Here is a 25,000-nt window from a genome sequence, read left to right on the forward strand (position 1 = left end):
ACCACCTTCACTACCTCCTCCTCCTCCTCCTTCATCTTCTCTCCTTCCTCCTCCTCTTCCTTCTTCACTCCTTCATCTACAGCTTGGCCTCACTCTTATCCTCCTCCTCCTCTTCTTCTCTTCTATTGTAAAGAGGAGGAGGAGGAGGTTGTGGTGAAGGAGGAGGAGGAGGAAGAGAAGGAGGAAGAGGAGGAGGAGGAGAGTTGATTCACCCGCAAACAAGTGAACATCGTCGAGGAGGAAGAGGAGGAGGAGGAGGAAGAGAAAAGGAGGGAAGAAAGATGATAGTAAAGAGAACAAGTTAGAGAGAGAGAGAGAGAGAGAGAGAGAGAGAGAGAGAGAGAGAGAGAGAGAGAGAGAGAGAGAGAGAGAGAGAGAGAGAGAGAGAGAGAGAGAAGCGATAAGAACAAGAGAGAACAGGAGGAAGGAGAAAGAAGAACTGGAGGGAAGAAAGGAGGAGGAGGAGGAGGAGGAGGAAGTGGAGGAGAATTAATGGAGGAAGGGAAGGAGGGGAGGTGATAAGGGAGAGAAAGGAGGGAGATAAGGAAGAGGGGAGAGAAGGGGAGAGGAGAGAGAGAAAAGGAGTGAGATGGAGGAAATATTAAAAGGAAGAGAGGAAGGAGGAGGAGGCAAGGAAGAAGGAAGAAGGAAAAGAAGGAAGGAAGAGAAGGAAGATGAGAGAAGGGAGGTAAGAAACAAGGAGGAGGAAATAGAAGGTATATGGATAAAGAAGAGAGAGAGAGGAGAGGAAGGAGGGAGGCATGGAAGGAAGGTGAAGGAAGAAAAAGGAAAGAAGGAATAGGTAAAGATAGGGAGGAAGAAAGAGGAGGAAATAAGGAAGAAGAAGGAAGAATTTAAAAAAAGAGGAAGAAACAAAGGAAATCCAGGAAAAAAACACATAAACAAAGAAGAGAAAGGAAGAAAAAGGGAGGTAAAAAAAAAAAAATTAGAAACGAAAAAGGAAGAGAAAAAAAAAGAAAATTAAAAAAATGACTAATAATAATAGTATTAACAACAATAATAATAATAATAATAATAATAATAATAATAATAATAATAATAAAAGTATCGTTGATTTTTACGATTATTATAAAAGATGAAGAAGAAAAGGAGGAGGAAGAGGAGGAAGAAGAGGAAGAGGAGGAGGGAGCAATGAGGGATGGAAGAAAGGAAGTCAGAAATGAGAAAGACATAATTTTGTCATTACCTCTCTCTCTCTCTCTCGATCCTTTTCCTTTCACTTTTTTTCTCAATTACCTTTATTTTCTTTGTTCTTTTCTTGCATTGTCTCCCATTACACCATTGTTTCTCTCTCTCTCTCTCTCTCTCTCCATAAATAGAGAAGAATTTATTGTAATGGAGAAGAACAAAACGAGAGAGAGAGAGAGAGAGAGAGAGAGAGAGAGAGAGAGAGAGAGAGAGAGAGAGAGAGAGAGAGAGAGAGAGAGAGAGAGAGAGAGAGAGAATCAACTTATATGTATTCAATTGCAATATGCAAGATGTAAAAATAAAGAGACAGAGAGAGAGAGAGAGAGAGAGAGAGAGAGAGAGAGAGAGAGAGAGAGAGAGAGAGAGAGAGAGAGAGAGAGAGAGAGAGAGAGAGAGAGAGAGAGAGAGAGAGAGAGAGAGAGACACATTGCATCCATTTTTTTCTCTCCCTTTCTCTCTCTCTAACCTCTTGGAAATATTAAGAGGAGGAGGAAAGAGTAGGAAGAATAGAAGGAAGAGGAAGAAGAAGAAGAAGAAGAAGAGGAGGAGGAGGAGGAGGAGGAGGAGGACCATAACTGTCTTCCTCCATTGGCCATTCCTTCTCCTCCTCCTTCTTTTTCTCTCCTTCCTTCCTTCCTTCCTGAGAGAGAGAGAGAGAGAGAGAGAGAGAGAGAGAGAGAGAGAGAGAGAGAGAGAGAGAGAGAGAGAGAGAGAGAGAGAGAGAGAGAGAGAGTGAACTTTTGGGTGGAGACTTGGGTGTATGATCTCTCTCTCTCTCTCTCTCTCTCTAAACGGGTCAACCAAGACAAATATATCACAGTAACCTTTGAGTATACCATAAGTTGCACACACACACACACACACACACACACACACACACACACACACACACACACACACGCACATACACACGCACACAACTGTCACACTCATTTACATAGTATCCACCCTTACACACACCCTCTCTCTCTCTCTCTCTGTTTATTTATTTTCTTCGGTCTGTCTGTCTGTCTCTCTCTCTCTCTCTCTCTCTCTTATAATGCATTTACGAAACTGGACCATAAGGTTAGATCCTGATCTCTCTCTCCTTCCTTACTAGGCGACACAGGTTTCTCTCTCCTCCTTCCTTCCTTCCTTCCTTCTCCTCTCTCCCGACTGCCAAGAGAGAGAGAGAGATGGAGAGGAGGGAGAGGAGAGAGAGAGAGAGAGAGAAAAGGTTAGTGGTGAAGGAAGAGAAGGAAGAAGGATGACGAGAGAGAGAGAGAGAGAGAGAGAGAGAGAGAGAGAGAGAGAGAGAGAGAGAGAGAGAGAGAGAGAGAGAGAGAGAGAGAGAGAGAGAGAGAGAGAGAAATTCGACCCCAGACATATGGTAAGGAGAAATGGAGATAGAAGATAATAATTAAATATATACTTATGAAAATAAATAAAGAAATGAATTACAATGATGAAGAAATTGAAATCGTAGTAGTAGTAGTAGTAGTAGTAGTAGTAGAGAAAGAGGAGGAGGAAGAGGAGGAGGAGGAGGAGGAGGAGGAGGAGGGAAGAGAAGCGAATGAAGGAGAGGGAATACGAGAAGATAAAAAAAAGGGAAAGGAATGAGGAAGAGAAAAATGAGAAGAGAGGAATCATAGTGAAGGTTAAGACGAAGAAGAGAAGAAGAGAAGGAAGAAGAAGGAGGAGAAAGTAATTAATATAAAGAGAAAGATAGATAGATAGATAGATAGATAGATATAGATAGAGAGAGAGAGAGAGAGAGAGAGAGAGAGAGAGAGAGAGAGAGAGAGAGAGAGAGAGAGAGAGAGAGAGAGTGAGAGGAGGTAAGGGAGAGAAGAGGAGTGAGGGAAGATGGAGGTGTAATTGGTGGGAGAGTTGGAGGAGGAGGAAGGAGGAATGACATGTAGGGAGAGGAGGAGGAGGAGGAGGAGGAGGAGGAGGAGGAGAAAGGGAGAGAAAAAATAGTACGAGAGAGAGAGAGAGAGAGAGAGAGAGAGAGAGAGAGAGAGAGAGAGAGAGAGAGAGAGAGAAATTAGAGGTATCTCTCCTAACTAGTGTTCAATACAGATGCTGGGAAGTGGTCAACCGCCCCGTTATTAGGGAAGCATATGTCTCTCTCTCTCATTGTCCTCGTATTGGGTTGCTTCTTAACAAGCTTGGGTTCAATAACATTTTTAGGTCGCCGAGTTCAAATACGATTACATTACGATATTATGAATACAAGTACAAGGACAAGCGCTCAGTTTTGCAGCTTACCTCGAGACCAAGTACGAGGACTCTTTTACTGTACTCGAATCCAAGTACAAGTAGTTTTCACTGATTTAACCTTAAGAATTTTTCTGCTTTTGACAAGTGGCAAACAGCCAAGCCGTCTTTGCGTTGGTCACCTCACTTGACCTCAGTGTCGCCTCAGCCCCAGGCCACCCCGGAGCCCAAGCTGAGGACACACTACCTTTTCCCTGACCACCTTCACCCAGGCAGGTCGTCAAACACCACACCAGCCACACCTTTGATTTTTTCGTTGTATTCGAATGTACTCGTAAATTTGTCAAATACTTGAAGTTCGAGTACAGGTACGTTTTTCAGTACAAACACAAGTACATGACACTGTGTATTTCAATAAGAGTATACGTACGAGTACATGGACGTGGACCCAAGCCTGCTTCTTAAGCTTACAATATCATCAACAACAACAACAATAATAATAATAATAATAATAATAATAGTAATAATAAAAAATAATGATAGTAAGGGTAATTAAGACATACTCTCTTTATTTAACAGACCTGAACAAACCACAGCAGACAGACAGACAAACCACAGCCTCCTCCTCCTCCTCCTCCTCGTCACCGTTCATCTCCCTCAACCGCCATCTCCTGCTCCTCCTCCCCCTCCTTCATCTCCCTTTACCGCAACCTCCTCCTCCTCCTCCACCTGCTTTCCCTCAATTCCTTACTTCCCTCTTCTCCTCTTCCTCCTCCCCCTTCTTATCTCCATCTTCTTCGTCTCTTTCATTTCCTCCTCCTCCTCCCCTTCATATTTCAGTGTAATAGTAGAAGTAGTAGTAGTAGTAGTAGGGCTGGGGAAGCACCTAAAAAAAAAGTAGTAGTAGGAGATGGGTAGAAAGAAGGGTAGATGGGTTGGTAGATACACAGATAATTCAGTGGGTAGGTAGAAAGATAGATAGGTAGATAGACAAACAAGAGTATAATATTTTTCTACTTTTTCCCTCCAAGTCAAAACTGTTTCCAGGTGAGAGGTGAGAAAGCGAAATATATATAAGTGTTTTGTGGTGCTGGTAAAGTTAGGGACAAACGATATAGCTGCGCGTGACCTCGGTGCTCGTCTTCGTCACATTGGCCCTTGAGTCCTTCCTTCCTCCCTCTCTTTCTTCCTTCCTTCCTCATCTCCGTCACATTGGCCCTTGAGTCCTTCCTTCCTCCCTCTCTTCCTTCCTTCCTTCCTCATCTCCGTCACATTGGCCCTTGAGTCCTTCCTTCCTCCCTCTCTTTCTTCCTTCCTTCCTCATCTCCGTCACATTGGCCCTTGAGTCCTTCCTTCCTCCCTCTCTTCCTTCCTTCCTTCCTCATCTCCGTCACACTGGCCCTTGAGTCCTTCCTTCCTTCCTCCCTCTCTTTCTTCCTTTCTTCCTCATCTCCGTCACACTGGCCCTTGAGTCCTTCCTTCCTCCCTCTCTTTCTTCCTTTCTTCCTCATCTCCGTCACATTGGCCCTTGAGTCCTTCCTTCCTCCCTCTCTTTCTTCCTTTCTTCCTCATCTCCGTCACACTGGCCCTTGAGTCCTTCCTTCCTCCCTCTCTTTCTTCCTTTCTTCCTCATCTCCGTCACATTGGCCCTTGAGTCCTTCCTTCCTCCCTCTCTTTCTTCCTTTCTTCCTCATCTCCGTCACATTGGCCCTTGAGTCCTTCCTTCCTCCCCCCCTCTCTTTCTTTCTTCCTTCCTTCTCATTTTATTTACATCACCAACACAAAAAATAACGGCAGCAGGCTTTTTTATTTTTATTAGCGGGCTTTTTTTCATATTTGTTTCCTTTTTATTATGCCTTTGAACTGACTCCTTTGCTGTAAAAAAAAAAAAAAGCTTCTTCTAAATCTAAACTGTTCCTCGCCTTCGTTGTGTTCCAAGCTCCCCCCCCCCCTCCCCCCCTCACTAAGAGACGTCACCCATTACCAACCCAAAAAACAGCGGCATGCAGCTTCTTCTAATCGGTTCCTCGCCTTCAGTGAATTCCACACACTTCACTTCCAATTATGATTTTTCTCGGGGCAGACTTGCACCATACTATTACTACGGGAGATGATTAATGTGTTGGGTGTTGCCATTAACAGGGAAAGCTTGTATATAGGGAACGGCGTCTGTCTGTCTGGCTGTCTGATATTGCTGGAACTGATGTCATGGGAACGGCCGAGCAAGGGAGGGCTTGTGATATGGCCGTGAGGGAATGGCCGAGGAAGGGAGAGCTTGTGATATGGGCGTGAGGGAATGGCCGAGGAAGGGAGAGCTTGTGATACGGGTGTGAGGGAATGGCCGAGGAAGGGAGAGCTTGTGATATGGGCGTGAGGGAATGGCCGAAGAAGGGAGAGCTTGTGATATGGGCGTGAGGGAATGGCCGAGGAAGGGAGAGCTTGTGATATGGGCGTGAGGGAATGGCCGAGGAAGGGAGAGCTTGTGATATGGGCGTGAGGGAATGGCCGAGGAAGGGAGAGCTTGTGATATGGGCGTGAGGGAATGGCCGAGGAAGGGAGAGCTTGTGATACGGGTGTGAGGGAATGGCCGAGGAAGGGAGAGTTTGTGATACGGGCGTGAGGGAATGGCCGAGGAAGGGAGAGCTTGTGATATGGGTGTGAGGGAATGGCCGAGGAAGGGAGAGCTTGTGATACGGGTGTGAGGGAATGGCCGAGGAAGGGAGAGCTTGTGATACGGGTGTGAGGGAATGGCCGAGGAAGGGAGAGCTTGTGATATGGGCGTAAGGGAATGGCCGAGGAAGGGAGAGCTTGTGATATGGGTGTGAGGGAATGGCCGAGGAAGGGAGAGCTTGTGATATGGGCGTGAGGGAATGGCCGAGGAAGGGAGAGCTTGTGATATGGGCGTAAGGGAATGGCCGAGGAAGGGAGAGCTTGTGATATGGGCGTAAGGGAATGGCCGAGGAAGGGAGAGCTTGTGATATGGGCGTGAGGGAATGGCCGAGAAAGGGAGAGTTTGTGATACGGGCGTGAGGGAATGACCGAGGAAGGGAGAGCTTGTGATATGGGCGTGAGGGAATGGCCGAAGAAGGGAGAGTTTGTGATATGGGCGTGAGGGAATGGCCGAGGAAGGGAGAGCTTGTGATATGGGCGTGAGGGAATGACCGAGGAAGGGAGAGTTTGTGATATGGGCGTGAGGGAATGGCCGAGGAAGGGAGAGCTTGTGATACGGGCGTGAGGGAATGGCCGAGGAAGGGAGAGCTTGTGATATGGGAGTAAGGGAATGGCCGAGGAAGGGAGAGCTTGTGATATGAGAGAGATGGAGGAAGAAGAGGAGGAGGAGGAAGAAGACAAGGAGTATTAGAAGTAGGAATAAGATTTTGAGTTACAGAAGATGAGAGGTATAAAGGAATAAAAAAATGGAGGCAAATGAAGACTTGAGAAAGAGGAGGAGGAGGAGAAAGATAACTGAATAAAGGAGGAAGGCAAGAATGAAGATAAGGAGGAGGAGAAAGACAAGGATAAGAATAAGATGAAAGAATGGAGGAAACAGAAGACTAGAAGAGAAGAAGGGGATAAAAGGGATAAAAGGATGAAGGTAAACGAGACAAGAGGAGGAGGAGGAGGAGGAGGAGGAGGAGGAGGAGGACAGTAACAAAGCTTTACCTATTTATTTATCCTTTTAATATATCTCTTGTCTTTTCCCTCCTCCTCCTTCTCCTCCTCCTCTTCTTTTTCTTCTTCCTCTTCCTGCTTTTGGTTTTCCTCCTCCTCCTCCTCCTCCGCTATTGTTATCCTCCACATCTTCCTTCTCTTCCTCCCCGTGTTACTTCCTGCATTCCCCCTCCTCCTCCTCTTCCTCCTCCTTTTCCACTTCCTCTTTCTCCACCAACAATTTCCTCTCTCCACACTATCTCTTTCCTTACCGCAACCGCTCCTCCTCCTCCTCCTCCTCCTCCTCTTCCTCTCCTCCTTCTCCTCCTCCTCCTTCTTCGCATTTTCCGTCTCCTCCACTTCCTGCAACCGCTTAGTCACCACTCTTCCTCCTCCTCCTCCTCCTCCTCCTCCTCCTCCTCGTTGTTTAGACCAACATATGGAGTAGTTAAGTAACCCCCAACTCCCCCCCTTCTCCTCCTCCTCCACCTCCTCCTCTTCCTCCTCCTCCTCCACACAGTAAACCACTAAATGAGACAGTTATAAGCAGGAGCATCATGGAGGTGGAGCAGGAGGAGGAGGAGGAGGAGGAAGAGGACAAGGGAAACGGAGGAAAAATGTCACAAACTGAAATTTATGGAAACCGAACAACAACAACAACAATAAAAATAATAATAATAATAATAAAAATGTTGAGAATTATATATATGTTCAAATCCCTCTCTCATTACCAATTAAAAAGTACCTCTCTCTCTCTCTCTCTCTCTCTCTCTCTCTCTCTATCTCACACACACACACACACACACACACACACACACACACACACACACACAGGTAATTGAGCTGAACGTCAAGATTGCAGGAGAACAGAGCAAGGCAGGGAGGTAACATTCTCTCTCTCTCTCTCTCTCTCTCTCTGATATATATGTATAGTAATTTTTTTTTTGTTATTTTTTTCTCAGTAATATTATTTAGAGAAGACATTAATAGATACAAATGATAGATATATAGATAGACAAATAGATATACAATAATAATAATAATAACAACAACAACAATAATAATAATAATAATAAAAAAATAATATAAAAAAATCCATCCATTCTAAAGCAATTTTCCGCTGACAACATCCTCTCTCTCAGTAACTTGTATGCCTCCTCTCTGTATTTCTCTCCCTCTTGGTAACTTGTTCATCTCTCTCTCTCTCAGCTTCCGTCCACCATTGAGAGCCGCCATTAAAGCTAGCTCTACGGGCCATCTCAAGCGAGTGGTAATGGTCTCTCTCCCTTCCCTTCACCCATTATTCCTCCATCAACTCTCTCTCTCTCTCTCTCTCTCTCTCTCTTTCTGTCATGTTTCTTTCATTTCTATTCTTCTGCTTACTTCTTTCTTCTCTCTCTTCTCTCCTTCTGTCATGTTTTAGAGAGAGAGAGAGAGAGAGAGGAGAGCTTTATCTCTTGAGATCTAGAGAGAAGAGGAAGGACAAAGAACAAGAAGAAACAGAGAGAAGAAAAAAGTGAAAGAAGAAGAAAGAGAGAGAGAGAGAGAGAGAGAGAGAGAGAGAGAGAGAGAGAGAGAGAGAGAGAGGAAATGACCATCACTCCGGGAGGTAAGATCATTCCTCCTCTCTTTCCTCCTGCTTTCTCTCTCTCTCAGTTTATGGAGGGAGGAGGAGGAGAAGGAGGAGGAGGAGGAGGAGGAGGAGGGAGGGAAGGGAAGATGTTTGGAAGAAGGAAGGGATGAGGGAAGGTATATACGGGGAGAGAGAGAGAGAGAGAGAGAGAGAGAGAGAGAGAGAGAGAGAGAGAGAGAGAGAGAGAGAGATTGCTGGGGAGGAAAAAATGTGTCCACTGGTATGTTTTTATAAATGTATGTATATATGTATGTATGCGTGTGTGTGTGTGTGTGTGTGTGTGTGTGTGTGTGTGTGTGTGTGTGTGCGTACAGCCGTGAATAATTAAGGGGCAATAAAAGCGACAACAACAAAAACAAAAATATTTAGCTCCAATACCTCCATTTTGACCCTCGACCCTCCATGACCTGACCCTTAGAGGAGGAGGACGAGGAGGAGGAGGAAGGGTCAAGGTATGTAGGTTCTGTTGTTGGTGGTGGTGGTCAAGTGTGTGTATGTGTGTGTGTGTGTGTATGTGTGTGTGTGTGTGTGCGCCCCTTTGCCTGCCCACCCGTCCATAAATTCCTCTCTCTCTCTCTCTCTCTCTCTAAAATTCACAGGAAAACAAAACAAAGAACAAAAGCGCATACTACAATTAATAAGAGAAAGATCAATAATTAAAGCAAACAAATAAGCAGAAAACGAGAGAGAGAGAGAGAGAGAGAGAGAGAGAGAGAGAGAGAGAGAGAGAGAGAGAGAATACATAAGAAAAAAAAAAGAAAAATGAAAAAAAAAGAACCCCAAAATCTATTACCCAATGATACACTAACTAACAAACTAATGGGGAGCATACGTCCTGGGGTGCGTCGCTTCACTCACTCGCCGCCTCCACTCCCAGCCACGGTCCTCCCAGGCAAGCTCCCACGCCTTGGCCCTGTCCATCCCAAGTCCCTCCCGGCTGGATCGGCTGACTTCCCCCAACCATGAGTTACGTGGGCGTCCCCTTGGCCTCCTCCACTCAGGGTTGTCTCGCACAGAAACAACCCACTGGCAGGATCGACGTCCGGGAGGTGCGCCGTGTGCCCATATAGCCGGAGTTGGCGTTCACGGACAAGCTGGTAACAGGCCTATGGTAAGACAAGGAGCACAAGTGACTTAAAGATTCGAATATCTATTTTGTTTTCCTCCTTTTCTTGTTAATGTTTTCTGTCTTCATTTTTCTTCTTGTCTTCTGCATCATCATAATTGTTTTGCTTTCCTCCTTGTTTACTTTTTTTGTCTTCATTTTTCTTCTTGTCTTCTGCATCATCATAATTGTTTTCTTTTCCTCCTTTTCTTGTTAATGTTTTCTGTCTTCATTTTTCTTCTTGTCTTCTGCATCATCATAATTGTTTTGTTTTCCTCCTTTTCTTGTTAATGTTTCTGTCCTCATTTTTCTTCTCCTTTCCTGCATCATCATTGTTTTGTTTTCCTCCTTTTCTTGTTACTGTTTTCTGTCTTCATTTTTCTTCTTGTCTTCTGCATCATCATTGTTTTGTTTTCCTCTTTTTCTTGTTTACTTTTTTTCTGTCCTCATTTTTCTTCTCCTTTCCTGCATCATCATTGTTTTGTTTTCCTCCTTTTCTTGTTAATGTTTTCTGTCTTCATTTTTCTTCTTGTCTTCTGCATCATCATCATTGTTTTGTTTTCCTCCTTTTCTTGTTAATGTTTTCTGTCTTCATTTTTCTTCTTGTCTTCTGCATCATCATAATTGTTTTGTTTTCCTCCTTTTCTTGTTTACTTTTTTTCTGTCCTCCTTTTTCTTCTCCTTTCCTGCATTATCATCATTGTTTTGTTTTCCTCCTTTACTTGTCACTTTTTTGTCTTCATTTTTTTTCTTCTCTTCTGCATCTTCATATTTGTTTTGTTTTCCTCCGATAACGCCACATATACTCGAGCTGAGCGGGTCCATAACACCGTGGGTCAGGCCAGTCCGTCGAGTGACTTCCTGGAGACGCACCATTGTTATGCACTGCGCTGACAAGGCGTGTGAAGCTTTTGGTGACCTCGACATCGGGCCAGTTCGACAGTCCAACACAGTCATTGTAATCGCCCAAACCAAACAATACTCTCAACAATGGTCCGTTATTTCTACTCAATTATAGATACTAAATAGATTTCCTGTGTGGTTTTTTAAAGTTTTCTTCTTTTTATATCAATTCCAAACACTTTATAAGGAATTTTTGTAGTATTATGTGTTTGGTTGGGAAGCTTACAAACTTGCTGTATTTGAGTGTGAAACTTGCCCATCGTCACCACATGCATGGACAGACTGAACTGTGTCACCCAGCAAGCCTCCAAAATACTGGACCTTGGTGCGACCCAGGACACCTTCAAGGATCGGTATTATAAGACATTTTCGCTTTTCATATCTGCTATTTCTAGAGGTCATAGAGGGGGTCAATCAGGTTCTAATGAGTGTTTCTCTAGGTTCACGGTACAGAAGAAGAACCAAATTACCACCAGGGCCATAAAACTAATCCTAGGAATCCCGCAAACTCCTACGAATGCCTTGTGAAATATGTGAACTTGGGCGACGAAATGTTTAGCAATGCGGCCCCTTGGTTGGTATTATAAGACACATTTGCTTCTAACATCAACTATTTCTAAAGGTCAAAGAGGGGGTCAATCGGGTTCTGATGAGTGTTTCTTTAGGTTCACGGTACAGAGGAAGGCTCAGACTACCACCAGGGTCATAAAACTACCCCTGGAAATGCCCACAACTCCTACGAAAGCCTTGTCAAATATGTGTTCTTGGGTGGCGATATGTCTTATAATACGACTCATGCAGCACTTCGAGAGCCACCACCAGGACCTCTAGCGATTCCGCGAGGAGTACAGCATCGCCAGCAAATACAACGCCAGTGACCTTTATGTTCCTAACAGACGCTCCGCCACGACTTTGATCAGACACAACCAATTAAATGAAAAAAAAGAGGGGGAAAAATCATAAAAGAAAAAAAAAATCATCAAATAAACGAAAGCAAACGAAAAATTGTCAAAAAATCGCCCGATATCTATTACCCAACCCTGATTTAAGCGTTCCCGCATTCCGCATTACCGCCATTACTAGATCCGGGCCGCGTAATGGGCGAACGTAACTCTCGTTTTTTTTTTATTATTAGTGAGAGGGGAGTGGGGGTGAGAGGGGGAGGGAGGGAGTGGAGGGAGGGAAGGGGATGGGATGGGAGGGGGAGAGAAGGAGGGGGATGGGAATGGAGGGAGGAAAAGGGGATGGAGAGAGAGAGAGAGAGAGAGAGAGAGAGAGAGAGAGAGAGAGAGAGAGAGAGAGAGAGAGAGAGAGAGGACAATTAATTGTAAAATAATATGAATAACTGAATAGCGGACACAGAAAGAAAGAAAGAATGAAAGAAAGAAAGAAAGAAAGAAGGATTTATTATCACTATTATTAATGGAGATGAAGAGGAATAAAGAAGATGAAGAAGAGGAAAAAGAAGAAAACGAAGAAGAAAAAGAAGAAAACGAATAATATAAGACAATAACAAACTAGAGAAGAAGAAAAACGGATGATAAAGAGGAACAACAACAAGAAAAAAAGATGAAAATATATGACGGAGAAGAAAAGATGAAAAAAAGATAAATGACCACAAATTATCCATATCATTCTTATCATTATCATCATTAGGGAGGAGGAGGAGGAGGAGGAGGAAGAAGAGGACAGACACTTCGAGCAGATGCCAAAAAAAAAGTGAAGAGAAAAATAAACTGATAATAAAGAAGAAAAAGAAGACAAGGAGGAAGACAAAACAATGATGATGCAGGAAAGAAGAAGAAAAATGATAACAGAAAACAGTAAACAGGAAAACAGTAACAAGAAAAGGAGGAAAAGAAAACAATGATAATGCAGGAGAAGAAGAAAAATGAAGACAAAAAAAGTAAACAAAAAAATGAGGAAGAACAAAACAAATATGATGAAGAGAAGAAGAAAAATGAAAACAAGTTCCTGTCACGGGTTCGTAGAGAATGAAAGTTAGTAGTTTTGGTATACACACATTATTAAGACATGATAGTATTACACTACAGTATCATAACACTCAATGTACGTATTTACCCAACAGTATCATCACAAAGGTCACTAGAATCTATACACAGTAGCTACATAACTTTTGATTAAATATAATGTACTTGTATGTACTTGAATGTACTTGGTAGTTTTCAAGTACTTTGGGTTTAAGTACAAGTACAAGCCCATGTACTTGGACCCAACTCTGAGAGAAAGATAAAAAAAAGAAAAAACAAAAAAAGAAATGAGAAAAAAAGATAATGATGGTGAAGAAGAGGAAGAAACAGGAAGAAGAAAATGAGGAAGATAGGCAGAAAAGATAAATAAAAATATGACAAGACAAAAATCAATAATATATAAAATCAATCTAAAAAAATCAAAACAAGAAATAATAATGACCGGAACCATTCACCCCTTATCACTATCATTATCATCATCATCACCATCACTATCATTAAGAAGAAGGAGTAGGCGGAGGAGGAGGACAGTGCTAGCATGTGCCAATTAGTAACGACCTAATCAGCGCGCGTGGCTAATAACCTTCCCTAATCGCCTGGTTTATTGAGGGACTGCAAGAGTGGTCAAGGGGGGGGGATGATGATGATGATGATGATGATGATGATGATGATGATGATGGTGGTAGTAAGAGTGATGGTGACAATAATGATAATAACAATGCCTACTACTACTACTACTACTAATCATATAAGTACGTAGGGATGAGGAACAGAAAAGAGGAAGAGGCTGAAGTTGAAGTAAAGAAGAAGAATGATCAAAAGAAGGAGAAGAATAACGAAAATAATGAGGTAGAAACGGTGGAATTAGAAGAACAACAACAACAACAACATGAAGAAGTAGGAATAGAAAGAATAAGAAGTAGAAAAAGTAGAAGAAAAAGATGATTATGATGATGAGGAAGAAGAGGAGGAAGAAAAGGCGAAGAAGATGGAGAATGAGAAGTGGGGGAAAAAAATAGAAGAGCAAACACTGATAATAAAACAACAACAAAAACAACAAGAAGGAATCATAAGAACAAGTACGAGTATCAAGAGAGAGGAAAAAAAAAAAGAAGAGAAAAAGAATGAGAAAAAAACTGATAGAAAAAATATTTAACTATCAACAACAAGAACAACAACAACAATATGAAGAAGTAGGAAGAGGAGGATAACAATATGGAACAAACGAACGAAGAAGAAAAAAAAAAAAAAAGAATTAAGAATGAAAAAATTGGGAGAACAAACAACAATAAGAATAACAATAAAAATAAGAATGACAATAAAAAAATAAAGATCAGGAGAAAGAGAGAAAAAAAGAAAGTAGAATAAACAGAATCAGAAGATAAATAAATCATCGTCAACAACAACAACAACAACAACCAAACTAAAATTACCCTCATTACGGCGTTAGTTCAAATATTATTAATGAGGTAAAATAGTTGTTGGGTGCTAATTATTATCATGACGGGAAACGAACCGGAATTATTATTACAACCGCATAACAATAACAGTGGTAGTAGTAGTAGTAGTAGTAGTAGTAGTAGTAGTGGTAGTAGTAGTAGTAGTAGTAGTAGTAGTAGTAGTAGTAGTAGTAGTAGTAGTAGTAATAGTAGTTGAAGTAAAGATAACATACGGTATATATACTATTTTTTTTTCCTTCCCTCTCTCTTTTTCTTTCTCTTCCTTTATCCTTTCTTTCCCTTCCCGTCCCATCCCTTCAGTTCCCTTCCCTACCTTTCCTTTCTTTTCCCTTCCCTATCCTTCCCTTTCCTCAATTTCCTTTCCTTCCCGTTCCTCTATTTCCTTTCCCTTTCATTTAATTTCCTACCCTTTTCTTTCCCCTCCCTCCCTTTCCTCTACTCTTCTTCCCTTTCCTTCCCTTCCTAACCAGTAAAGTCCATAATAATAATAATAATAATAATAATAATAATAATAATAATAATAATAATAATAATAATAACAACAACCCTAATAGTTAGACAACATATTTCACTCAAAAAAAAAAAAAAAAATCACAGTTCGCTGTATTGGACCAAAAAAATAAATAAAATAAAAAATTGACCGCCATTAATTACTGTTATCAGAATTTATTTATTTATTTATTTTTATTTATTTATGCGAAAGGGAGGGACCGGACAATCCCCCCCCCCCAACCCTCCCCGCTTTCCACCCTCCCTCCTCTTCCCGTCCCCGGATGACAGGCAACCCCCCCCTGACCCCCTTATTTCCTGTTCTCCGGTGTTAATGATAAAGATAAGGAGGAGGAGGAGGAGGAGAAGGAGGAGGAGGAGAAGTGAGGAATAAAATAAAGAAGAAAATAGAAAAGACAGACTAGCAGATGATGTCGATGAAGAAGAAGAGGAAGAAAGAAGGAAAAGGAGGATAATAATAATAATAATAATAATAATAATAATAATAATAATAATAATAATAATAACAATAACAATAATAAAAATAATAGAAAATAATAATAAGAGCGAGGGAGAGTTATGAGGCGAGGAGAGAGAGAAAATAATGAAAAAATGGAGGGGAATGCGGGGAAAGTTGGAGGAGGAGGAGGAGGAGGAGGAGAAGGAAGGAAAAAAAAAGGAAGAGGAAAGAAAGAAGACAATGATGATAATAATGATAATAACAAAAAAAAGAAGAAAAAAAGATGAAAAAGAAGAAAAGAACAAAGAAGACAAATTAAGAACAAGCAGATGATGATGATGATGGAATAGAAAGGCTGACAACAACAAAAACAACAATAATAACAACAACAACAGCGCACTTTTTCCCGCTAAATGGCGCTGGACGGGACTCGAACCAGTGGACAGCGGGCGCGGTGTCGACGAACCCGCCATTTAGTACGCACCCGATTGACCAGTTAGTACGCATGGCAAGAATAATAATGTTCAGCTTTTTTTTTAATCCTACTCGAATGGATCTCTCTCTCTCTCTCTCTCTCTCTCTCTCTCTCTCTCTCTTTTCTTTTCTCTATCTCCTTTCTTTCTCTGCGTCTATCTTGTTTATTATCATCTCTCTTCCTCTTCTTCTTCTTCTCTCTCTCTTCCGTTTTCATCATCTCTCCTTTTCTTCTGCGGTTTTCCTTCCTTCCTTATTCCTCTCTTTCTTATTTTTTCTCCCGTCTTTTGTTTCTCATTTCCTCCATTCTTTTCCTTCCTTATCCTCTGCGTTCCGTTCTTCTTCTTCCTTTTCTACAATTCCGTCTTTTCTTTCTCCTATTATCTTCTCTTCCTTCTCTGCACTCTGTGCTTTTTTTTCACCGTATTCCTCCTTAATCTTTTCTCTCTTTCGTCTCCATTTTCCTTCACTTCCCTTCCTTATCATCTGCGCTCTTTCCCATTCCTTTTCCTATTTTCTCTCTTCCGCCTTTTCTTTTTCCTCATCCCTCCCCTATTTCCTGTTTCCTCCCTCCTTCCTTCTTTTCTTTTCTCCATTTGGTCTCTCTATTCTCCTCTCTCCGTTTCCTCCAATCTCCTTTCCTTTTCCTTTTCCTCCATTTCCCGTTTATTCCTTTCCTCCCCTCTCTCCCTTTCCTCTCCTCCGCTGTCTCTCGCTCCCTTCCCATATTTTCTCTTCTCCCTTCTCTGTTCCTTCCTTCACACCTTCCCTTCTCCCTTCCTTTCCTCTCCTTCCCTTCCCTTCCTCACCTCTTTCTGCTCCATCTCCCTTTTCCTTCTTCGTCCCTTTTTTTTTAACGGAGTATAATTCTTAGGGTTGACAATTTTGAGAGGTAGGCAGTTGCTATCTTCCCCTGGTATATTACTGAAGTGGCATTGCCTGTACGGATGGATAACTATTAATAAGTGAAATGACATGCACGTTGGACATTTGTGTGTGAGATTGACTGTACATTTTGGAAGGGGAGAGGAAGAGGAAAGGAGGGGAAAAAAGGGATGAAGGAAGGTGTGAAGGAAGGGACAAAGGGAGCGAGGCGGCGGAGAAGAATGGGAAGGAATAGAAAGGGAGAGAGCAAGGGAAGGAAAGGACGAAGTGAAGGAAAGGAAAAGAAAGCAGGTTGAGCCGAAGGAAGAGAAGAAAAGGAAAGAGAAGGATAGAAGGGAGAGACGGAGGAGAGAAGAAAGGGAAAGGAGGGAGAAGGGAAGATAGAAAGGAAGAGACAGAGGATGGTATAGAGAAGGGAGGAAGAAGGGAAAAAAGGGGACGAAAATAAAATAAAGGGAAGGAAGGAGAAGGGAGAGACAGAGGAAAGAGAAGGGGAAGGGGAGGGAGAGGGAAACAAAGAGAAATGGAAGGACGGATGAAACGAAGAGGAGAGAGAAGGACGGAGGGAAAGGGATATGCTTAAATTTTTCCGTTTCCCAATTTCGAAGGGTGAGCAGCTATTCTTCCACAATTTTAACCCGTCCGCTGCGATTGGCACGGATTTTGCCTTCACTGGTAGTCTCGTAACATATAGTTCCAAGCCTTTCTCTGCCTCTGAGGTGGATAGAGGAGTGTTTCCCATGTGGTATTGGTGGTGTTCTGGATTTTCCCTTCACTGGTAGCCTGGTAACATATACTTCCAGGTCTTTCTCTGCCTCTGTGGTGGATAATGGAGTGTTTCCCATGTGGTATTGGTGTGCTGGATTTTGCCTTCACTGGTAGCCTGGTAACATACACTCCCAGGTCTTTCTCTGCCTCTGTAGTGGATAGTGGAGTGTTTCCCATGTGGTATTGGTATGCTGGATTTGGCCTTCACTGGTAGCCTGGTAACATACACTCCCAGGTCTTTCTCTGCCTCAGTAGTGGATAGTGGAGTGTTTCCCATGTGGTGTGCTGGATTTTCCCTCCCAAGGTGCAGGACTTTATATTTTTCTTCACTGAATTGTAACAGCTCCACTTCTTGATCCACTCCTGTAACTTGGTGATGTCTTTTGGTTGGAAATCCGCAGTCAAGGTGTTGTAAGGGTAGGAGTTTCAGTTTTACGTCTCAATTTTTAGAATCCTCCGTTTTTAAAGCTCTCAATAGACGGTTTCGGCTCTACGCGCAGCACCACACGCGGCCGCCAGGAGACCTGTCTGGAAAGGGCTTTTCGTGGTGAACTCGATTCATTTTTCTATTTCGGGATTCCGGAATACAAGTTATTGTTTGGAGCCGGACGTGAAAACTCGGTGCCTGCTGGCCGGGAAAAATAACGTTTACCCGTTGCCCGTAGGCCTTAAGGTTTGCGTCTATAGATGGGTCGGCATGTTAAGACACTTTTGTGTCTCACATCAGCTGTTTCTAAAGGTCAGTTGGGTTCTCATAAGTTTTTTTTTATAAGTTCATGGTACAGAAGGGTCAAACTACCATCAAGATCATAAAACTACTCCTGGAAATGCCCTCAACTCATACGAAAGCCTTGTCAAATATGTGAACGTAGGCGACGAAATGTTTTAAAATGCGACCCCATGTGACCACTGCGTGCCGAATATACGCGGGTCCGTTTCCACCTCGTGAATGGCCCAAGAAACAGTAAGGAAGACAAGAAGCAAAAACCAAAGTCGGGAGCCGTTGCAAAGGCTAACATCCCGACGACCATATTGGACTGGACTGGCCCCGTGCTGGCTAAAGGCAACGTGAGGTGTTTCGTCTCATGAATATTTGGTTCATGGGTGTAATTTGCTTTCTGGTATCTCCAGTATAATTTAATTTGATGTTAGATGGATATTATTATCGAAGGTGTGGTTATTTCGACTTCTGGTGTTCAAATAAGCACGCGGTTGGTAAACAAAGGGTGAAGTGTCGCCGTCGGGAACTGATAGCCAATACTATCTATTTCTGCAGCTTTCAGTTTTCAAGTTTCTCAATTCTTACAGCTCTCATTTTCTGATAGAGAGGTAAACAGTTTATCTAACTAATGCTAACTATAGCTTGAGGGTGACTTTGGATAGGAGAGAAAGGAAGGAAAGGACGAAGTGAAGGGAGGGAAAAGAAAGAAGGGAAGAAATGAGAATAAAAGGCAGAAGAGGATGAAAATTAAAAAAACGAGAAGGAAAACTATGAACAAAAATAATGAAGAGAAAGAGAGGGACAGAGGAGGGAAACGATGAAAAGGGAAGGAAAGGAGAAGGAATGAAGTGAACGAAAATCAGAGAATGAGGAGAATAAGTGGAATGACGCGCGGATTCCCACATATCCGTATATTCAATCCGCGAAAGTAAGTTAAATGCCGCATCTTCAACACTTGAGGACTCACACACCCACGTTTGGTAAGCTTTGGTAGTAGTGGTTGCTGCGTTAGTATTTCCACAGGTAGTGTTATGAGCCTGGTGGTAGTGCGACAAGGCTTTGGTAGTAGAGGTTGCTGTGTTAGTATTTTCATGGGTAATGTTATGAGCCTGGTGGTAGTGTGACAAGGCTTTGGTAGTAGAGGTTGCTGTGTTAGTATTTCCACAGGTAGTGTTATGAGCCTGGTGGTTGTGTGACAAGGCTTTGGAAGTAGAGATTGCTGTGCTAGTATTTCCATGTTATGATCCTGGTGGTAGTGCGACAAGGCTTTGGTAGAAGAGGTTGCTGTGTTAGTATTTTCATGGGTAATGTTATGAGCCTGGTGGTAGTGTGACAAGGCTTTGGAAGTAGAGATTGCTGTGCTAGTATTTCCATGGGTAGTGTTATGGTCCTGGTGGTAGTGTGACAAGGCTTTTTAGCAGTAGAGGTTGTTGTGTAACCGGTAGTATTTCCATGGGTAGTGTTATGAGCCTATAGCGATAATGTGACAAGGCTTTGGTAGTAGAGGCTAGCTGTTGTGTTACTATTTCCATGAGTCTAGCGATGGTATGACAAGACTTCTGCACTATGAACGAAAAAAAAAAAAAAAATTTCATGGGAACCCGAACTCATCTCTTTGTGGCCTTGGGAAATATATAGTTGCCGTGAGAGCCGAGGTCGTCTGAGGATACGGACCTTCGGGAACGAGACGGAATAATGACAGATGAGGAACACGGGCGGTGGCGCATGATCCATTTGTTGTTTTTGATCTCTTTGTTGTTTTAAGGTAGTACACATATTGCCACCAGTTCGAAACCCTTTTAAATACGAATGTTAGAAAAAATCCCTCCACGCCGTTTGTAATTCTGTTTTTCTTCCTTCCTTTTTTTTTTTTAGAGGAAAGAAGGGAGCTCAAGAGAGAGAGAGAGAGAGAGAGAGAGAGAGAGAGAGAGAGAGAGAGAGAGAAAATGACTGACTGAAAAAAAAATCTAATACGTATTCAATTTTATTTTTCATTTATTTTTTTCATTTCTTTTGTTTTCCTTTTTTGATACTTGTGTTTTTAAGTTTTTTTCTTGTTGTTGTTGTTATTATATTATTGATGTTGTTGCTCTTCTGTTATTCGCCACTTCTCTTTCTCCATTTTCTTCGCCTTTTCTTCTTCCTCTTCATCATCATTTTTATAGTTCCTTAATTTGAAGCTTTTTATTTTTCCTCCTTGACATAATAACTAAGGACGAACCGAACCCGCCAACCATTTAGTACGCGCCTCCCCAGTTAGTACATACAGCAAGAATGATAATAATAGTTGTTTTCTTTTTCTTTAGCTTATACTGAAAATGCATCTTCTTCCCCTCTCCCTCCCTCTCTCTCTCTCTCTCTCTCTCTCTCTCTCTCTCTCTCTCTCCTGACATGTCCTATCAAATAATGTAAGGAGGGAGATGAGGGAGAATGAGGGAGAATGAGGACAAACGAGAACTGAAGAGAAAAGAAGAGAGAATATAGAAGGGAAGGAATGAAGGAAAGGGAGGAGAAGGAGGATGGAATAAAGGGGAAGGGAGAAGGGGAGGAAGGGGAAGGGAGGGACGGGGGAGACGAAGGAAAGGGAGAAAGGAAAAATAGGGAAGTGAGGGACGGAGGAGAGAAAATGGAAGGGAGGGAGAGGAGAGGGAATGAAGAGAAGAAAGGAGGAAACAAAGGAAAAGGGAGGGAGAAGGGAAGAAAGGGAAAGAGAGGACGGAGGAAAGGAGAAGAGAAATAGTAAAGAAGGAATAACCGAAGATGAAGAAGAGAAGGGAGAAAAGAAATGAGAGAATGAAGGAGAACGCAAGAAGAGGAAGGAAATAGGGAGGAGAAGAAGGAGGAGGAGGAGGAAAAGGAGGGAGGAGGAGGAAGAGAAGGAGGAGGGAAGAACTAAACAGAAATCTACCACCACACCCGGCTTGAAAATTGGTTGAAAACTGCCACCTGATTTGCGGCGGTAATCGAACCCGGGTTTCTGAATCGCCAAGTAGACGCGCTGACCACTTTGCCAACACACACACCCGTTCAACACTCATTTAAGGTACGAAAAAAAAAAAAAAAAAAAAAAAAAAAAAAAATTCGTGAATGAGAAAGGATAAAAAGAAAGAAGCAAGGAAATGAGTGTGTGTGTTTGTGTTTGTGTTTGTGTGTGTGTGTGTGTACAAAAAAAATGAGGCAAAATAAGAGAAAATGAGGTTAGGCGCAGGAATAATTAGAGAAACTATGATGATAATTAACGCAGAGAGAGAGAGAGAGAGAGAGAGAGAGAGAGAGAGAGAGAGAGAGAGAGAGGTTAACCAGTAGTAGGTATAAACGATAAACGGTAAATAACAATAATAGCAATAAAAACCAATAAAACGATAAAAAAATAAAGAAATTGAGAATAAACGAGAAAAAGGAAGAAAATGAAAATGAGAAGGAAAACTATGAAGATAATAATGAAGAAAAAATACGAAAGAAAAGAATAAGAAAATAATAATAAAAACAGCGAAATCAACAATACCAAAAAAAAAAGAATAAAAAAGAAACAGAAATGGCGAGAAAGGGAGAAAGAAGAGAAGGAACGAAGGAAGAAAAAGGGAAGAGAGGGGAAGAGAATGGAGAGGGAAGAGAAAATAGGAGAGAAAGGACAGGAACAGAAGAGGGAAAGAGTGAATAAATAAGGGGAGAGGGAGGAAGGAGGAGAAGGAAAGAGGATGAGGATGAAGATGAGGAATAAAGAGGATGAGGATGAGGAGGAAAGAGGATGGAACGGAAGGAGGGAAAAAAAATATGGGAGGACAAGAGAAGAAGAGGAAAAAAAGTGGGAGAGGAAAGGAAATGCGGAAAGGAGGAAAAGGAAGGAAAGGGTGAAGTGAAGGAAGGGAAAAGAAAGAAAGGAAGAAACGAAGGAGAGTGAAAGAAAGGAAGACAAAAAAGGAGAAGGAAAGGAGGGAAAAGGGAAGATAGGAAGGAAGGGACAAAGGAGGGTATAAAATGAAGAGAGGAAGAAGGGAAGAACAGGGAGGAAGGAGGGGAAGAAAGGGGAAGGGAGGGACGGAGGTAAAAGAAGAGAGGGAGAAGGGAAGACAGAGAAATGGAGGGACGGAGGAAACGAAGAGGAGAGAGAAGGACGGAGGGAAGAGAAGGGAAGGAAGGGAGGGAGAAGGAAGGAGAGGAAGGGAGGGACGGAGGAAACGAAGATGAGAGAGAAGGACGGAGGGAAGAGAAGAGAAGGGAGGGAGAAGGAAAGACAGAGGAAGGGAGGGACGGAGGAAACGAAGAGAGAGGACGGAGGGAAGGAAGGAAAGAAGGAAGAAGAAGGAGTGAAGGAAGGGAAAATCAGATGAGGAAGAGAGAAAAGATGGAATGAAGGAGAACGCAAAGAAAGGAAGGAGATAAGGAAGGAAAGGCGGAGGGAGGAAACAAACAGAAAGAGGAATAGGAAAATAAATTAGGATATAGAAAAGTAAAAATAATAATAATGAATAAGAAGAAAAGACGCAAACACCGACAAAAGAATAAATAAGAATAAAAGAACAAAGGAGAATAAGAGAAGCAGAATAAACCAACTAAATGCAAAGGAAGAGAAGAAGAAAAAGAAAAAAAATTATACGTAAGGAAAAAAAAAAAAAAGACAGACGGCGAGAATTTAAATGCCTCGGAATATTATTATGCAACGATGCACACACACACACACACACACACACACACACACACACACACACACACACACACACACACTGAATCTTCTCATTACCGTAAAATAAAGATATATCACACCCATTTATTATTATTATTATTATTATTATTATTACCGGTACTATTTTTTTACTACATTTACTACTACCATGAACAGGAAAGAAAATATAACCCGTGAAAAACAGGCCTATTATATTATTCTATGTGTGCTTTTCTAGACACCAGGTACGAAAGGAGGAAGAAGTGATAAATGAGAAGTGATGAGGATAAAGGAGAGAAAAGAAGGAAAAGAGAAGAAATAAAAATGGTATGCCTGTACGTATATAAAAAAAAGAGGAGGTAAGGAGAGGAAAAGGTGAGGAAAGAGAGAGATGGGAAAGTGGGGTATACGGGCCACAGAAAGCCTGTAGACTCATTAGGAGGTTGCCCGCTGTTGGCTCATTACGAGAGAGGAGAAGGCGAGGAGGAAGAGGAGAAGGAGGTAAGGAGGAGGAGGTGAGAAGGCAAGGAAGGGAAGCTAATAAGAGAGCAGGAAGGAAGAGAAGGGAAGGGAAGGGAAGAAAAAAGAGAAGCGGTGAGAAGTGAAAAAAAAAAAAAAGGCGAGGAAGAGGAGAAGGATTTGAGGAAGAAAGGAAGAGAAGCTCAGAAGATAACAGGAAGAGAAGGGAAGGGAAGGGAAGAAAAAAAAAGAAGCGGTGAGGAGAGAAGTGAAGAAGAAAAGGCGAGGAAGAGGAGGAGGTAAGGGAGAGGAGGTGAGAAGAGAAGGCAAGGAAGAGAAGATAACAAGAGAAGAGAAGGGAAGGGAAGAAAAAAGATGCGGTGAGGAGAAGTGAGGCGAGGAAGAGGAGGAGGTGAGCAGAGAAGAAAGGGAAGGGAAGCTAAGAAGAGAACAGGAAGGAAGGGAAGGGAAGGGAAGGGAAGAAAAGAGAAGTGGTGAGAAGAGGTGAAAAAAAAGGGAAATAGTAAAAATAAAGAGAAAAGGAGCAAATGATGGTCGGAACTCTTTACCAAATGAAACCGTGTGTGTGTGTGTGTGTGTGTGTGTGTGTGTGTCAGAAGTATTATTCACGAGTTTATGCATGCAAGGAAAAGTTTCTGACACACACACACACACACACACAAAGAAAATAATATAGAAAAAGAAATCGAGCTAAAAATATACTTTAAAAATGAAAAAAAAAGAGAAAATAAGAGAATCAACACACACACACACACACACACACACACACACACACACAAGTACACACACACATGAAAAAATATATATAAACCAAATGAAAATGAACATATATGAATAAAGAAAAAAATAAAGATCATATAAACAAAGAATGAGAAGAAAAGAGGGAGACTGAGGAAAGCAAAACTAGGAATGAAAGAGGAAAGCAAAACACACACACACACACACACACACACACACACACCAAAATACATACATGGGATTCGAAGTGTTCCAGTAGATGTAATGCATTTTGGTGGCGGCCGAACCTCGCGCCAACACCATCACCTCCACCACCACCACCGCCGCCAGCACCACCACCCACCGCGCGGGCCTCCAGCACATGGCGGAGGAGGAGGAGGAGGAGGAAGAGGTGTGGTGGTGGCGTTGGTTGTCGGGCTGGTTGGAGTCTCTGGGTCTCCACTGGGTTAGGTCCTCTCTTTCTCTCTCTCCTCTTGTCTTCCACTCTTCTGTTTTGGTTGGTGATGAGAAGTGGAGGAGGTGGAGTGGGAGTAGGAGGAGGAGGTGGTGTGGTGCTGGGTGGTTTTCCTTGTTCCTTCCTTCCTTTCTTGTGTTTTTTCTCTTCTTTCTTCGTTGTTTTTTGTCTTCCTTCCTTCTTCAGCGTTATCTTTCCTCTCGTATCTTTTCAGTAATTTATTTTTCTTTCTGCCTTCCCTCTATTTATATTTTCTCCCCAACTAATGTATTACTTCAGTTATTATTTCAGTAGTAATATTAGTGGAGATATAACTCAAAATAGGAGTTTTATATCAGTAGTTGAAAATGTTACTTTTACTTTTTTGGTTAGACTGACCCTCCAATAAATATCTAATACTTGTCTTTGTTTGTCTGGAGATGGTTTACAGGGGTCCGGGGGGCGGGGGCAGACTAGGCAATTTTAAGATGGGGCGGCGGGGGGCGGACACTTGACCCCCCTTGAAAAATTCTTATATACAATTCTTTATTTTTTTTTTCAATAAGGATTGCAGTTGCGTGCGTACGCGCGTGCGTGCGTGGCGTGCGTTAACCACCACTAACGCACACAACGCAGCCACCACCACCGCACGCACACGCAAAACTTGTGGACACACGCACACGACGCACACACTTCTCTTCCTTCGTGTGTACGTTTGTGTGCGTGTGTGTGTGCACA

Source organism: Eriocheir sinensis, chromosome 32, assembly GCF_024679095.1.
Source record: "Eriocheir sinensis breed Jianghai 21 chromosome 32, ASM2467909v1, whole genome shotgun sequence".
In the NCBI taxonomy this organism is placed as follows: domain Eukaryota; kingdom Metazoa; phylum Arthropoda; class Malacostraca; order Decapoda; family Varunidae; genus Eriocheir; species Eriocheir sinensis.